Source organism: Rhinatrema bivittatum, chromosome 10, assembly GCF_901001135.1.
Source record: "Rhinatrema bivittatum chromosome 10, aRhiBiv1.1, whole genome shotgun sequence".
NCBI lineage: Eukaryota > Metazoa > Chordata > Amphibia > Gymnophiona > Rhinatrematidae > Rhinatrema > Rhinatrema bivittatum.
This window is the reverse complement of record NC_042624.1, coordinates 56,675,309-56,691,216: the sequence shown is the minus strand read 5'-3', so window position 1 is coordinate 56,691,216 and position 15,908 is coordinate 56,675,309. Positions and strand designations below refer to the sequence as shown.

General features: G+C 41.2%; 1 long non-coding RNA gene across 1 annotated transcript in view; it reads right to left on the bottom strand.

Annotated features, from left to right (window-relative positions):
• The window catches only part of LOC115100429, a 132,398-nt gene that overhangs the window by 45,400 nt on the left and 71,090 nt on the right, over positions 1–15,908 (bottom strand). The window contains exons 3-4 of the long non-coding RNA XR_003859057.1: positions 13,480–13,647; positions 10,184–10,542 (exon numbers count right to left, since the gene is read on the bottom strand). This is a non-coding gene — a long non-coding RNA (uncharacterized LOC115100429). The remainder of the gene's footprint in view (positions 1–10,183; positions 10,543–13,479; positions 13,648–15,908) is intronic.

The window sequence follows — 15,908 nt, the reverse complement described above, 5'->3', positions numbered from 1 at the left end:
AACTTACTTATACCATTGACTTCCATAAGTGCATTAAAATTGCCAAACTGGGTAAGATCAAAGGTCAGTCTAGCAAACATTCTACCTCCGACAGCAAGAAGTGAGCATTGTAGTTGGAGGTCTATGCTAAGCAGGATAGAAATAAAAATTACAAATAAAAATCTAATTATGCCTTCTTGGGTAATGTCTGTGACACACTGGAAACTGAAAAGACAACACTGTAGATTTTCTGTATGTGCACAAATGTCTCCATATCAATTAGCCGGAAACCTGCACAAAAGCAAACTCATACTCTTAAGTTCCAGATGTTATACAACTCCAGAGTACAGTATGTTTTCCTAGCAAAGCATGATTAACCTTTCATACTGTATATTACAAAGTCAAATTCTTTGCCAAGCAATACAGAAATAGGCTAACAACCTAGTCTAAATTCAGAAGCAATAAAACATTGACTATCCTGGATCACAATGTGGTTTGCAAAACTATATTTACATTGCCATAATTCTACTTTTATACAGTTCCTTTTCTTTGGATATGTTCCTGCTGCTCATATGGTCTGTCTGCATGCTTAGCTTGTGCCCACAAATTGAAGGGCAGCAGGGGCTGGTTTCTGGATCTGGCACTGATGCTGTATCATGGATTGTCTAACTTGATCCCCGCACAGACTAGCACATTTATGCTTTCCATTGTGCATTCAGGTCTACATTTACTTAGGGTGCAGCAGCTTGATCAGATTTGTAACAGCTCTTTGAATTGATTTATGCAGACATACCATGCAGTTTCCTCCTGTTCATTTAGGCTTCTAGCTCAATTAGAATCGAGCTCTACTTAAGCTGTAGCAACATGAGCTAGTATTTGCAATTACCAGGTAGTTCCCCATTTATCGTTTTTATTTTTAGCACCTTGAGTCTAGCCATCTCACTGGTAATCCTTTCCCAGGAGCTACAAGTGGTAGACTTGCAACTCGCAAATAATCAGTGGCCCCAGTTTCCTTTGACAGATTTTTAAACATTCTGGCAAGTATGTGCAAATTTGCATTATTTTGCATATATTTCCATATTGACTTGTTTTCATTTATATTAAAAATCATTATTTTCTAAAATTTCTATGTCCGGTTATTTTATTTGGTTCTTTTCCTGGGGGAGGGGGAGGGATCTTAGTGATGGTACTGGAAAGAGGAGGGGGGAGAATCAGGAAAACAGGGAGAGAGAGGGGATCTCAGAGAAGGGCAATGGAGAAGGAATCTCAAGCAGGGAGATAAGGGATGAAAGTGAAATAGAGGCACATGATGGGGGAATTAAAGGGAAAGAATGAGTGGAGGAAAGGTAAGGTAGATGAAGGTGAGAGGAGGAGAAAGAGGGGATCCTGGTTTGGGACAGGGACTCAGAATCAGGAGAGGGAGGAATGATTTACTTACATTCCTTCTCAACACCAATCCCTTCTTTCACATCCTTCTATTCCCCTCATCCACAGCCCCTCCAATCATCTCTCTCTCTCTCTGCACCCCTCCTCCAATCTCCTCACTCACACCCCAGAGCAGTTCTGTTCTTCTCTTATCCAATCACTTCACTCACTCTCCATCCTCCACTTGCACCCCCTCTGATCCCCTCATTCTCTATCCTCTACTTGCACCCTCTCTAATCCCCTCATGCACTCTTTTCCTCAACCCCTCATTATTCTTTTGCCTCCATCCTGGGTAAATCACCCTCCTTCCTCCCTCATCTTCTCTGATCCCTCACTCTAGTTCCATTCTCATACTCACTGTCCCCCCTCACAGTCAGTCAATCTGATCCCCCCTCATTCAGTCTTGTCCTCCCCCCCCCCCAACCCTCACTTTTGCCTCATCCCCATTCATTATTCTTCCATATCCTCCCTGAGTCCCTCATTCACACTAGCCCCACCACCTATCCCATCACTTGCCTCACCCCAACCCCTCAATCTCTTGCCCCCATCTCCACCTCCTCACTCTTGTCCCCTACCCCATCCCTTCACTTATCTCTCTTCCACACACTCCCCCAGCCTTTCTATTCAAACCTCTTTCTCCTTTCTAAATGCCAGATCGAGACAAGGAGGCTTCCTACTGCTGGTTGTAACTCCCCCCCCCCCCCCCCCATTGTTCAACAGCATGAAGAGGAGGAAAGCAGCAGAAGCCAACCTAAGGCTGTACAGTTAACCACATTTCGTGAGGTGTAATTAATATTTTTAGCATTAAGGGTGCTGTGCTAAGCATCGCAGGTAATAATGTTGGATAGTACATCATGAGGGCATAATATTTTGAAGTATAATGTCCAATTGTGTCTTTTTAGGGTTGTTCTTGGAGGGGTAGTGGTGGGAGTCATAATTGTTGAGCCAATTATCAAAATATTGAGTGAGGGTGTAGGCTATGGCTGGAAAGCTAATGGGGAAGGGAGTAGTCAAGGCTGAAGTTTCACAGAGGGCAACTTTTCAAAATATATATACTGAAAATGCAGAAGATAAATTTCCATGCAATGGAGGCAATGCAAGCAAATCTCTCATATATTTTTATAATGCATATCCTGAAAACCCAACTGGCAAGGGGTACCCCAGTACAGGTTTGGGAACCACTGATCAAGGGGCACCTAAAACCTATGCACAGGCCCTGCCCATAGTGCAAGGCCCTTAACACTGCACTCATGCCAGCCTGCAGAGATATAAGGAAGAAGACACCTTATGTTAGACTGGCAGTCACCTGCCAGGGCCAGAAGGAGGTAGAGGCTGGCTTGCATGTGGCCTGCACAGGCTTGAAGGAGGAAATGGCATGTGGCTACCCTCCCATTAGCCGGTGCAGACAGAGTAGGAAAGCTAATGGCAGCATCAACTTAATGGGGAGAGAAGGAGAAGGGTGCTAATGTCAGGGAGGCAAGGGAAGATGGCAGTCAATATGGAAAAACTTAAAAGGGGTCCATCCACAAAGGTTTGCCCAGGGCCTCTTAAGTGGTTATAATAACCCTGGTTATTGCAGAGAAACAGTGTCTGATGGAGATATGAAGAGTCTTGTCACGTTACAATAGCTTATTTTAGCTCAGCCATTGTAGCCAGCAGCATTATGCATATCATTAGGCAGGTACATAACATTTTGCTTTAAACAGCAGTTAATGTGCATAGTAAACTCATAGGGGAATTCCCCTATTTCATGTGCCAGATTTATTGTCTGCTCGCACTTGAGTCCCATACTGTTGGCAAGTTTTAGATTTGGGCTTTTCTTTTCCTTTGAGAAGGAAAAAAAAAAAACAAAAAAACTTTTACACAAATTGACTTGCAGAAGTTGAAAAACTGTGTGACTCTCTCATCGCATCATTCTCAACTGTCTGAGTCAGCTCAAGTACAATGCTGGTGCATCTAGTTTCCCCCAGCATTAAAGTGCCGAGCACCACAGGAAACAGGAAAAAGATGCACCACTCTGTGCACTAGGAGGGCAGACAGCCATGATTAACTCTGACCAAAGACCCACACCAAAGCTCTTTAGCCAGTGCTATTACAGAATGCTTTTGTCTTTGTATTTTTACACTGGTTTCCTACAGGGAAATTGGCCTTATAAGTGCATTAATGTCTGTCTGCCTCCTTGTAAGCATGTCTCTCACTAACAACTTTTGTTTCTTCCAATTTCTTTCAAATTTCGGTCACAGTGACCCCAGACTCACTTTTCACATGCCCTTGACAACTTCAAGATTTGGAATACCTTTTTTCTTTTCTTTTTCCTACAGGGAAAAAACAACAGGCCAGCAGTTCAGGTCAGTTAAAATCTTAGGGCAGTGAAAGCACATGTGATGTCATCCAGCATATTGAACGCTGCCCAGTCATTGGCTGGCCAAGCATTTTGACAGCTGATCTGCTATTGGTTAGTAGTCATATCCATATTCAAATCTCTATACCCAAGAATGAAATTAGGCAACATGGAAGGCTCACACATTTCCATGTTTATTTAGGAGTCTATAGTAGCTAAACCTTTCTTAGACATAGTGAACATCTAAAATGTTTACTTTAACAAAAAAGTGAGCGAGTTAAGGTGTTTACATTTTTTTTTTTTTTATAAATGATATGCCCCTTTAATTGTTTACTAAGGAAATGTTCTAATACATTTGATTAAAAGGGATCTAGAATGATGATCCCAGGCTTAATCAGCTGCGCAGGTAAACTTAACATCTGGGATCTGTTTCTAGTTGAAAGGATTTTGATTTCCCCTGATTTGGTGCAAACATACTAATTCCCCAGCAACCCCTTCCCTCTTAATTCTTCTGAGGTCCCCTGTTAAATTGGGGCAGGAGGTCCGTATATGACGCACTCGGGTTCTACCCCTCGCACCTATAGTGAACCGGCTTCATGTGAAAGGATGCTGAACAGTCATATATAACATATTATATGTACCCCTAGCACTCCATAAGTTAGGCCAGCCAGGAGGGCTTTAAATATAGTATAACATTCTGAGATCTTTATCTAAACTTGGTTTGCTGTGGGAGTCCAGTAGTCCCAATAGGGTAACATGAAACGATATCAGTGCAATTCCAAACCGATCCTCAGCATTGGTCCTCCATTTTGGCAACCCAGTCCGCCACTTTATCAGGAGCCTCAAAGTTAAACACTTTGCCGTCCTTCCAAATTTTTAGAGTGGCCGGGAATTGAAGAGCAAAGCGGATATTCTTGTTGAACAGCTCATTGCAGAACTGAGAAAACTGCTCTTGCTTAGCAGCCACAGAAAAATCTTGGAACACTACGATTTTGTGATTTTGATATTTGAAATCCTTAGTCTTGTGGAAGACTGTCAGTATCTGCGTGCATTGAGCCCAGTCCAGAAATTTGGCGATTACCAGCCGTGGCCTGCTGTCCACATCCCGCCAGGGGCCTAGCCTGTGTGCCCGTTCGATTATTAGTTTGCCTGTCAGCTCTGGTATCTGCAGTTCCCGTGGCAACCATTCCTCTAAAAAAATGTTTTCAGCTCATGTTCGGGAAGAGCTTCAGGAAGCCCCAGAAATGTAAGATTATTGTGGCGGGCTCGATTTTCTAGGTCCTCCATTTTATTCTCAGCCACTTTCAGCGATTTCTCCATTTCTGCTAGCCACGAGGATAAAGCCACATGGTCTTCCTCTACAGCTGAGATCCTCCCTTCCGCAATATCTATGCGGCGACCTATGTCCCCCAGGGATTCCTTCAATGCAGTGAAATCATCATTAATGCTGACAAGTTTATGTTCGAGGCCAGCCACAACCGCTTCTGTTACGTGAGCTACCAACGAGTCATCCAGACCCCACCCTCTGCTCCACCACGGCTGTCGGCCATTTTTGGCTCTGTATCGCTGCATTTTTTGTTTATCCTCTCTCACCACTTTAGCTGTCATTTCCAATTGTGTTGCTTGCCCGTTTGCGATCGGTAAGGCTCTGGCCTCCCTCTGTATTTTCTTGTCTGACGATAAACCGATTTTTAGCACTGAAAGTTCAGGTTTTGTGAGGGGCAGTTCCTGGAGCTCTAAGAGACGCGACTCTCCCGGCTCACCGCATCACGTGACCTCCACACCGCAGGCGTTTTCAAAGGCCCACGGCCATGCGGGTATCTCCTGGTTCACGCGGAAGAACCGCTAATAAATAAAATAAAAAAAATGGGGGGGGTGGGCAGGGTCAGGGCGGGACAGCACAACTTACTGCTGCTCCATAGAACAGATAAGTTGAAAAAGAAAAAAAAAAGAGGGATAAGTTACATAGGTTTTAGGGGGTCGGTGAGGATAGGGGAAAAGGGAGGCAGGTGACCTAGGGGGTTAGAAAGTTCCCTCCCACTCTGCTCCTTTATTGGAGCATGCACGTGTGCATGGGGAGCTGATTTTATAACATGCACACAAGTTATAAAACTGGCATGTCCATGTGGGCATGTTATAAAATCTACCTTCTGGGGGTAATTTTCAAAAGCATTTGCATGTTTAAAACTGGGTATTACATTTGTCAGCGCATTCTAAGCATGCAAATGGGCTTTTGAAAATTGCTACGATACTGTTTTACATTTACACATTTCACTCCTTTGAAAATTACCCCCTTAGGACCTGATTTTAAAAAAACGTTTATTCAAGTAAAACTGTGCTCTACTCAAGTAAATGTACTTTACACGATTAAGAGGGCTTTTGAAAATTGCTACAATAGTATTAATCATTTACATTTATTTATTTATTTATTTATTTAAGGGTTTATATACCGGAGGTTCCTGTATAATATACATATCACCCCGGTTTACAATGAACAGTAACTATCGCTTCAAGTTAGCGGTTTACAATGAACATGGTTAATCCAAATAACAGGAAAATATATATAATAATGTTAACAATTAAGAAGTAATAATAAATAGATAAAATAACAATTAATAAATAAATAAAAATAAATAGATAACTAACAGTAAACATCCATGAAAAATAACAGTAAATAAGATAACAAGTTATGTGAAATCTCCTTTGAAAAGTACCCCCTTAATGAGCATAATGCATGCAGATGGAAAGGGCGTGCAGCACAAGCACATTTGAAAATCAAATGGAGGTGTAATTCTTTCCTCCTGACCTAAAAGAAAGATTCCCTATCCCCGGGAGTAGCTATTTCTGATCCAGCTAAAAGTGTGTGTGTGTGTGCTAGGGAATACTGTGAGTTGTTTTAGCTGAGCACAGGATGGCAGTCAGGCCTATTTACCCAGCTAAATCACTATTTGCCCAGGTAAATGGTTTGAAAATCATCCTCTAAGAGGACCAACATAGCCACCCCTTTACTATATTTACATTTATAAGCCCAATTGTTCCAACTGCCGTCAAAGGACAAAGATTACTTTGGGAAGTAAAAAACAGTAAGAGAATATTTAAAATACAAATTCTGAGAGATAATAATACTCATCTCGTGATTTGGTATTTTGACTATAGAGCTGCAGTGGGTCTATAAGTGCCATTAATGGGAATCAAAAGCAGAAGCATGGAGGTGAGGAAAATGGAAAAATCTTGTACAGAAGGTACAGATTACAGCTCCTTTGGATCTTGCTATGCAAAATTATGTTATCAATATATAATAAGAACATGCCATACTGGGTCAGACCAAGGGTCCATCAAGCCCATCAAGGCCAATCCAGGCCATAAGAACCTGGCAAGTACCCAAAAACTATTCCATGCTACTGTTACTAGTAATAGCAGTGGCTATTAATCTTTTATAAAGAAGGTATTTTTCTGCACTTTTATTCTATGAATGAAAAAAAAACAGACTTTGTATTTTTCTTAGATTCCCTGTAGGGCATAAGATCTCAGAAAAGCTAATTCCATTTGACAGTGCTAATAGCACTTAGTAGATACATTCAGTACTACAGACACTCTCGTGATTAGCAGTAATATGGTTTTAGTTGACTTCCCCATCTTTCTCAGCAGCACATAATATTGAGTTGTGAGAGCTGATTATGAAATTAAACATTACATATATTTCACCACTATTGCAATATCTGCAGTATCCACCTGATCTCTGTATTTTAGCAACAAGGAAGTGTATGTCTTATTCTGTGGGTAAGGGAAGGGAGGTGCAGGAAACAGTCTGTAATAAGAACATTTGTTGGAAACATTTGGTCTAGTTTATGGATTTTCAATGCAATTGCCAAATACAGAAGGCATGCTGGTAAAGTAATTGCTCTGACATGCCAAGCAACAGTTAAAGTGGAAACAAAGGGATACTCGTATAAAAAAAAAAAAGCACCTTATGGCTCAAGTACAGGTATAGCACATGTTCCTCCATGATTACTGTTTGAGGTAAATGAGGCAGTAGTTTTAAAAACTGATTCCCTGAATCAGAAGATATCAAAGAGCTAGTAGTCAAAGATTTTAGAACTTTAATCAGTAGCATCTTAGCCTTCAGTGAGGAAAGGTAGGAGATAGTTGAGACTAACACTGTTGACAGCAATCCACAGGAAGGGTAGATAGAGTTGATGGAAATGTTGGTTGTCTTGAAAATCGCTCTCTTCTGCGTTTCCCAAATTTCCTTAGGGGTCTTTATGCCCCTTTGCTTGCTGCTATACTCTTGATGTACCACTTTGGGGGTCTTGTTGCAACTCAGCCTTACTGTCATACCTTGGGGCTTGTGCTGCTGCTCTGCCTTGCTGTTACACTCCTTATGCTAGACCTCTGGGATCTTTTTACCACTCTGCCTTGTCACCATACCCTAGAATCTAAATTTTGGGAGTCTTGATGCTCTACACCTTGGAGGTCTAGCTTCTACTCAGAATTGCTCCCACACCCTACACTCTATACCTGGGGGGGTCTTGCTGCTATTCCTTATACTCTACACCTTAAGGGTCTTATTGCCACGCTGCCTTGCTGCCATTCCCCAGACTCTACAAAGTGGGATGTTTTTGCCACTGAGTAGCTACTTTGCACCTCTCATGGTGCCTTGGCGTGCTCATTTCACTCTTTGTGCTTTTTGTCTCTCTATCAGTACCTTGCAATTTTTCCTGCCAACTTTGCTGCTTCATTCCCTCTTCATGGTACCTTAGGATGTTCATGCTATTCTGCCATTTTGACTCTCTTATGCTGCTTTCAGTGGTTCATGCCCTCTTTTGAACTCTTGAGGTATTCTTGCCACTCTTGCTGCTGCTGCATTGCTCCTCTCACAATGCCTTGGAGACCTCCTGCTACTGTTTGTACCCTTTTGTCCCTTCATGGTGCCTTAGGATATTCATGTCAGTTTTGGTGTCACTTTGGCACAAACTTGGTGCTTTGAAGTTCCCTTCCCCCTTCAGATCATGTTTCCTTAGAGTTCATTAGAAAATCCCAATTCTGGAGCTCAAAATAAGCTGCAATGCTTCTCCCAATGACTTTAATGGAAGACAAAAAATGAATGGAATGAACCTTTTTTTTTCCATGTGAAACAAAACAGATGAATGGAAATGACCTACAAAATGAATAAACAATCCAAAATGGATATTTTACCTCTGCGCATTCCTGTTGTTATGGGGGTAAAGTGTTTCATTGAGGTTCTTTATAAAATCCAATAGTAGGAATTAGAGATGTGATTCGGCTGAACCTTTCGGTTCGGCCTTCGTTATCGGCCCACCGTGGGAAATTTCGGTTTCCTGCAGTTCGGGCCTTTTTTTTTTTTCCCGGCCGCCCTGAATTTCAGGTTAGTGCGCATAAACCCCGAAAAATGAAATTTCCCGAAATTTCCTTCGGGGTGGCCGAAACAGGATGAATTAGACAATTTCATTGAAATTATCTACCGTAATTTGTCCTAGATGAATGCACATCCCTCGTAGGAATGGAGTAGCCTAGTGTTTAAAGCAGTGGGCTGTGAACCAAGGTTTACCTGTGCCTTTGAGCAAGTCACTTCACCCTCCATTGCCTCAGATACAAACTTAAGACACAGAATGGAAGAAAAGCTTTCGTGAATCAGGCCCTTAGATTGTGAGCCTTCTAGGGGCAGGGAAATGCATACAATACCTGAATGTAATGCACTTTGAAGGGTCTGAAAGGTGGAATATAAAAATAAATAAAGTAGTGTTGGTGCACACAAATGTAACATTGTTAAAAGAAAATGGACATAGGTGAGGAGTGCTGACAACTTTATTAGGCTAACAAACATTTTAAGATGCAACGCTTGAGCAAGGGCCACTGACATCCTTGAAAACTTGCAACTTAAAACCTTCATCTGTCACATAAAAGTATGCTCTGTATGCAGCTGGTTCATTGGTTTTCTTTCAGAATAAAAAAATCCATTACTCTGCCTTCTATAGCAGTTCAAAATCAGAGGAAAGAAAGCAGCTATTGTATAGTACAAGCCAGGAAGACGCCAGAATGCCCCAGACAACTCTGTTGTCTTACATGGAGTCACATGCAGGCTGCTCATAGATTTACACAAAAGATGGAAACTTTTAGTAATCTTAAATGTTTTGTCATCCTTGATTCCTTACTATTTTTATGCAGTGGCTTATGGAATACAATTCAGGGCTCTATGTTGCATAAACATTATGGGGGCATCCACTTATTAGGGAAGGGAGCTCAGTTCAGCAACAGTCTTCTGTGCCTCTCTTCCTTCCTCCTCCATAGCACAATCCCTAGTTCTTTTTCCTCTCCTCCCTCCCTTATTTTTCCCTAACTTGATCCCTGAACCTGCCCTTCCTTTTTGCAGCACAATCTCCAGTTGTCTCTTCCTCTCCCTTTCTTTTTGTCACTCACCTCAGGGATACAGCTGAGGTCGATTCTCCCGTAGGCAGTGGGTTTTGCGGTTCTACTTTACAAACAATGAAGCTGCCTTCAAAGCATGTGCAAGGCTGCAGGGATTCCAAGAAAGTTGCAAACTGCTTCTGTGTCCTCTCCCTGCTGGCATTTGAGTCTGGTCGCACAAAGTGACCCATGCAGGTGCTACAGGAGCTGCGTCAACACAGGATGAGTGCACATGCCTGGTCTTTGTGCCTTCTCTTTCTTCTACTGGTCAACCCATGCAAGAAGACTCTTCCTTCTCCTACCACAAAGATTTACCAGATTTTTAGCAGGCAAATCTAGGACACTCGTTCATATGAAGATCATATTAAGAGCTGTTAAATTAAGAGATGCATGAGTAAAAATGAGTACATGCACACACTAAGACATACATTTCAAACCAGCGCGTGTGTCAGCCCACACCTAGGGATGAGCTATTTTATAACTTGCACTCGTATGTGCACACGTGTTATAAAATAGCCTGGCTGCGCACACGTGTGCCGAACTTTAAGTGGGCGCACGCCTGTGTTCGCAAATTCTGCTTCTACCACGTAAATCGGGGGATGTTAAAAGGGGCACGCGCTGACACCATTGCCAGTTTTACCGGTTCATCACCAGTTCACCCGGTTAAGAGAGAGGTCCTCCAAAACCCCATAGTTTAACAACCTTCTCTCCCCCCAGTTAGTCCCGACTCTTAAAACACCTTTTTAGCTTACATGTCATCCATAGCAGAAGTAAAGTTACATGGCAGGGGGGGGGGGGGGGGCCCTCGGCCTGTGCCGGATGGCATTAGTATTTACACATGCTTCTGTTGTTCACGCCCAGAAATGCTCATGCCACACCCTCAGCCAGCCCCTTTTTGAAAACTCCAACATTTGGAGTTAGCCACACGGCTATCCTAAAATTAGCCAGATAGACATAACCGGCTAACTTTAAGGTAGCCAGGTATATTCAGTGGCGTGCCCGCACTGCTGAATATATATCCTGCTAGTTAGCTAACTAGCCAAACGCACAGTGGTTGAAAATGGATCCCTATGTGTATATTTACTCCATGACATATGCACGTACTTAGACCAATGCAACAATACATGCAATGTTTGAAATCACATATTTCAATGCACTGAAAGCACGTACTTTTACCCACCTATTTTAAAAATATAAGAGCACATATTTTACATGCAAAACTAAAGCAGGACTTACTCATGTAAGTTGGGATTTAGACACGTAAATCAGTGTTCATTTAAAACATATGTCCATGAGTTAAATTACCAGTTTAACAAATTAATCCTCCAGTTTGCTCATTCCTTCTCCAAGTCATCGAGACCCTCCTGGTTACACAGCCTGAACTCTCCCCAGTTCTCTCAGACCTCTCACTTGGTCAGTCCTATGCTGTAGAAACGTTTAATGTCACTTATACCTAGCAGGTGTAAAAACGTGCGAGTAAGTTGGCAAATGCACTCGCAAGTCTTTTAAAATAGCAACTTATTCGCGTAACTGTTGGTTCTACCCAAGAATGACCCTAGACTGCACATTTTTTATGTGGACATATGCGAAAGTGAAAATATGAATGTATTTCGGACTTTTACAAAATACAGATTATGCAAGTAGATGCTACTCACATGTGTATGCTCATTTTTACATGCAGAGCATTTTGAAAATGCACCTTTAAATTTGAAATGTTATGGCTTTTTTTTTTACTAAAAAATATTACTGTCCTCATTTAACAAGTCTGGGATGAGCCATGCTAAAAAGGGAAATAGATGCTAGAAAAAGTCAAATCAACCATCAAATTCAATTTTGCAGACCACAATCCTCTGTTGAAAACAAGTAGCCCAAAAATGCATTGAACAGGATTTCAAGATTCTTCATATTGATCTGTGAATTAAGAACATAAAATAGTTTTCAAACTTTGCTGTCTGTTATTTTTCCTGCTCTTTTTTATTTTCTGTCCCACTTTTCTGCCTGTTTTATTTTCTTATATCTGTTTTCCTTTCTTTTCATTTTCCACCCCAGTTTTGTTTCTTCCTTCCTCGTCTCTGTCTTCGGCTGCCTCTCCTTATTCTGCTACTCACTTGCTTGTTTTTTTTCTCTTTTTTCTGCTATCCTCTCCTCCCTTTGAACGGCACTCTCTTCCCTTCCTCCCAGATTCTTTCCTTATCTGTCTTCCTCTTTCCCATTCTTCCCTCCCTCCCATGTTCTGCCTTCTCTCTGGCTTCTCCTCCTGCTGCTGAGGCCCCCTCCCTCCCAAGGCAGCAGACCTGCAACAGCTCCAAAATCGAGTCAGGGCCTGACAGCCACATAAAGGAAGAGAGCCATGAGCACTTCCCTTCCAAGCACTTTGCATCTACACCTTTGACAGGATCTTCAACTGGCAATTTTCACTTTGCGCCATCCCCCAGGGCTTAAGGAGTGAAGTTGTTCCCCTGTAGGACATGGAGATGGTAGAAAAGCTCTAGCTGCTCTTTTATAAACTGCTTTTCTTCTCTTTCCTCCGCTAGCCGCGGTTATTGGAGGAAACGTTTAGCAAACTGCAACGTTCCTCCTGTTTTCTTTAACAAACCTGAACCTTTTCTTTGCTGCGAGTCCCAAACTGAACCCATACTCTTCTTTTTCTGAAGAAACCTGGCAACTCAGTAGCCCAATCAGGGACACAACCTGGAAGTAACGGGCTGGGGATGGGGTGGAAAGCCCCTAAAATCTCCATTCATTACTCTCCTTTGACAGTACCATTGCCCTTTCATTCTCTTTCATGCACCTTTGAATTCTGTTACTTTGGTGATCATCTCTGATAGGCCATTCCAGACACTGATGATCTTCTCAATAATGAAACCTTTCCAAATATTCCCTTGAAACCTCCCTCCTTTCAACTTCACATCCCCACTCCTTGGCTTTCAGCTTCTAATTGTTTTGAAAATGCTAGCTTTCTATTGATATATAAATGTTCCTATAAAATCCACTCTATGCACGTCCACCTTTCAGAACATACATTTCAAATTCTAAAACTTGCTTGCACAAGGTTTATTTTGCAGGCTTGGCACAATTTAGTTAGCCCTCTTCTGATCTGCTGCCATCTTTTCAATATCCTTTCAAAGTTGTGAAGATGGATGATCTAACTTATGCTGCATCTTCTAATACTATTTTTTTTTAGCCACAAGTTGCCAATGGATGCAAATCAGAAGATTTAGAAGGCACAGTAGAAGAAACAATATTCTCCATCTTGGTTCCAGTATGACTCCAAGGCAAGGGTCGGCAACCATTTTTAGCTGTTTTACCTCAAGGAGCATCTCTTGATAAAATGCCGACTCCTCCTGAAGGAGAGGAATCCCCCTCAAATGTCCGATTATTATCCGAGGGAGAGTGCCCCCCAATCATGCCTCTTCCAGTGTTGGTGGGTGTCCTTTGCTACCAGAAGTGGGTGTCCCCCAACAATATTATGGCTCCTACAGGGAGAGGGGAGGAAGGGATGGTTACCCTTTGAGTTGTGGCCACAGAGCTCAAAATTTAACAGCCTCCCCCAGCGTCCTGCTACTACCATATGGTTCTGCCAATCTCATGTAAGATTAGCCGAGCTGGCTTGCGAGTTTTGAAAATGCTTGTATAGCTATATCTTTTTCTGTGACAAGCCTGTTAGTAAGAATGCATTTCCAAGTCACAATGTGGCATATTTGTTAAGAGTTGCTGACTTCTGCTCTAAAGAATCTTTTTTTCTAATCATTTTTAAAATCATAAACTAATACATATTCTCTCCTTCCAGCACAGTAAATAGGATGAATCATAGGAAAAGTCTATCCAAAATAGCCACAAGGTTTGTGGAATCTAAGTACCACTATTTATCACTTTTTACAATACCTCTGCTCCTGCAACTTTGAGGATTAGATTATAGTGCAATAGTTCAACATCTCTATAGCAAATGGCCTTTTTGTTGTTTTAAAATATTTCCATAAAATATCCAATTCTTACCCAGCAAATTCATTATTATAAGGCAACATTTACTTCCATATACCTCCATTTTGATGCCAAGAATATTCATATTTCAGAGATGACATGACCACATAATAGGTGATATAATCATCTTTTAATATCCTTTCATTTGTATTCATTTAATCAATTTTAAACCAATTTTCTTGAGGGTCACTCAAGGCCATGCACAAATAAATAATGCTAACATGACTAATTATGAAGTCAAATAAAATGAAAACAATATTATGGCAACTGAAAAGTGCACTGTGATGGAAGTTCTCATGGATCATTAGGGCAGTGTGCACCAATTTGTCACTTCAAAATTACAGATGGTAGATATGATGAAGTAATAATGAAGATATAATGTACTGAAACCAAGTACAAGTGGTATATACAGTAAACACTTGGAAAGAGTTTGCAATTAAGTGAACTGCTTCTGCTACATTCTAAGGTGCTTTGCCCCAGCACATGCTTCTGCAGGGCATTAATAATACTGTCATAGTAATAATATAAGGGAGCTGGGGAACAAGGGGGGAGGGGCAGCCCACACACTGAAGATTGTCTCCCATTTTGGGTCTGTGAAAAATGTTTGATACATATGGCTCAGTACAGGCCTCATTTACTAAGTTTTAATCCCAGAGACAAAGAAAGGAATAAAAAGCTTTAGTAAACCATGCCATAAATATGAAAAGCAGAGGTGACAAATCAGCAAGCACTAGACAATGACTTTATTTCAATGTACATTTCCACTTATTCTGGGGAATCCCAGGGTTCTTATATATTATCATATCAAGGCATAATATTATGATCCACACTGTGGCATTTAACAAGCATTTGCACATCACTTGGCAGGCTTATAACAATGGTGGCTGTACAGATCCACTGCCCCTCTTGGAGACTGAATGAGACAAGGTTAAATGACTTACTGAAAGTTAAGATCACTGTAGAGTCTTCCTTTAACTTTCCTAAACAATGAGTTTGGAAATACATTTGTAAAAACCATCTTAAAGTGTGAGCGGAATGGTCTTCATACAGTTTGTAAAATGTATTGCAGGAAAGTTTAATGGGTGGATCATGGAGAAGTGAATATGTGAATCAAACTATAGATTCTCAGAGTACAGCACTGCTTAAATAAGTAGCAAGTCACTTCAGTTGCAATCCTTGTTTTCTTCTTTGCTATTCTAAAATCTAGGGAAGGGATGAAAACAATCTGAAGAATGGGGTGGGGTGGGGTGGGCAAGTTCCTTTAACAGAACAGAGTAAAATACATAAGAAATAATAGTGCATCTCAATAATAATCTAATTATAGGATTTACTTCTACCACACTTTGAAAAACCAGAGTTTTATTTTTTTGTATTTGCCAGTTTGCAAGAAAAGCATATGCAAAGTATATTCCCTTATGGCATCCTGTTATATGACTATCATTTATAACTGGGTAGTGATTGTTCTACTTGTTGATAAAACACTTCAGATAAGAGTTTCATGAGAGCTCGGTATGTTATAATCTCATTTCATATTATGGAAAAATAGCTCCGAGCAGCTGCTGACTGCTAATTTGACTTTCGTGGGTGTTTGTATGACATTACATTTTTGTGGTACAGAAAGTGTTGGTAGTAGGTATTTGCATGTTGTATTTGATGAAAGAACACAAAACACAGACACTGATATCAGACTGGTTGGAAAAAAATGTCTAGGCCAAAGAGAATTATGCTGTCTAAATTCTCTAGCACATAAACATGA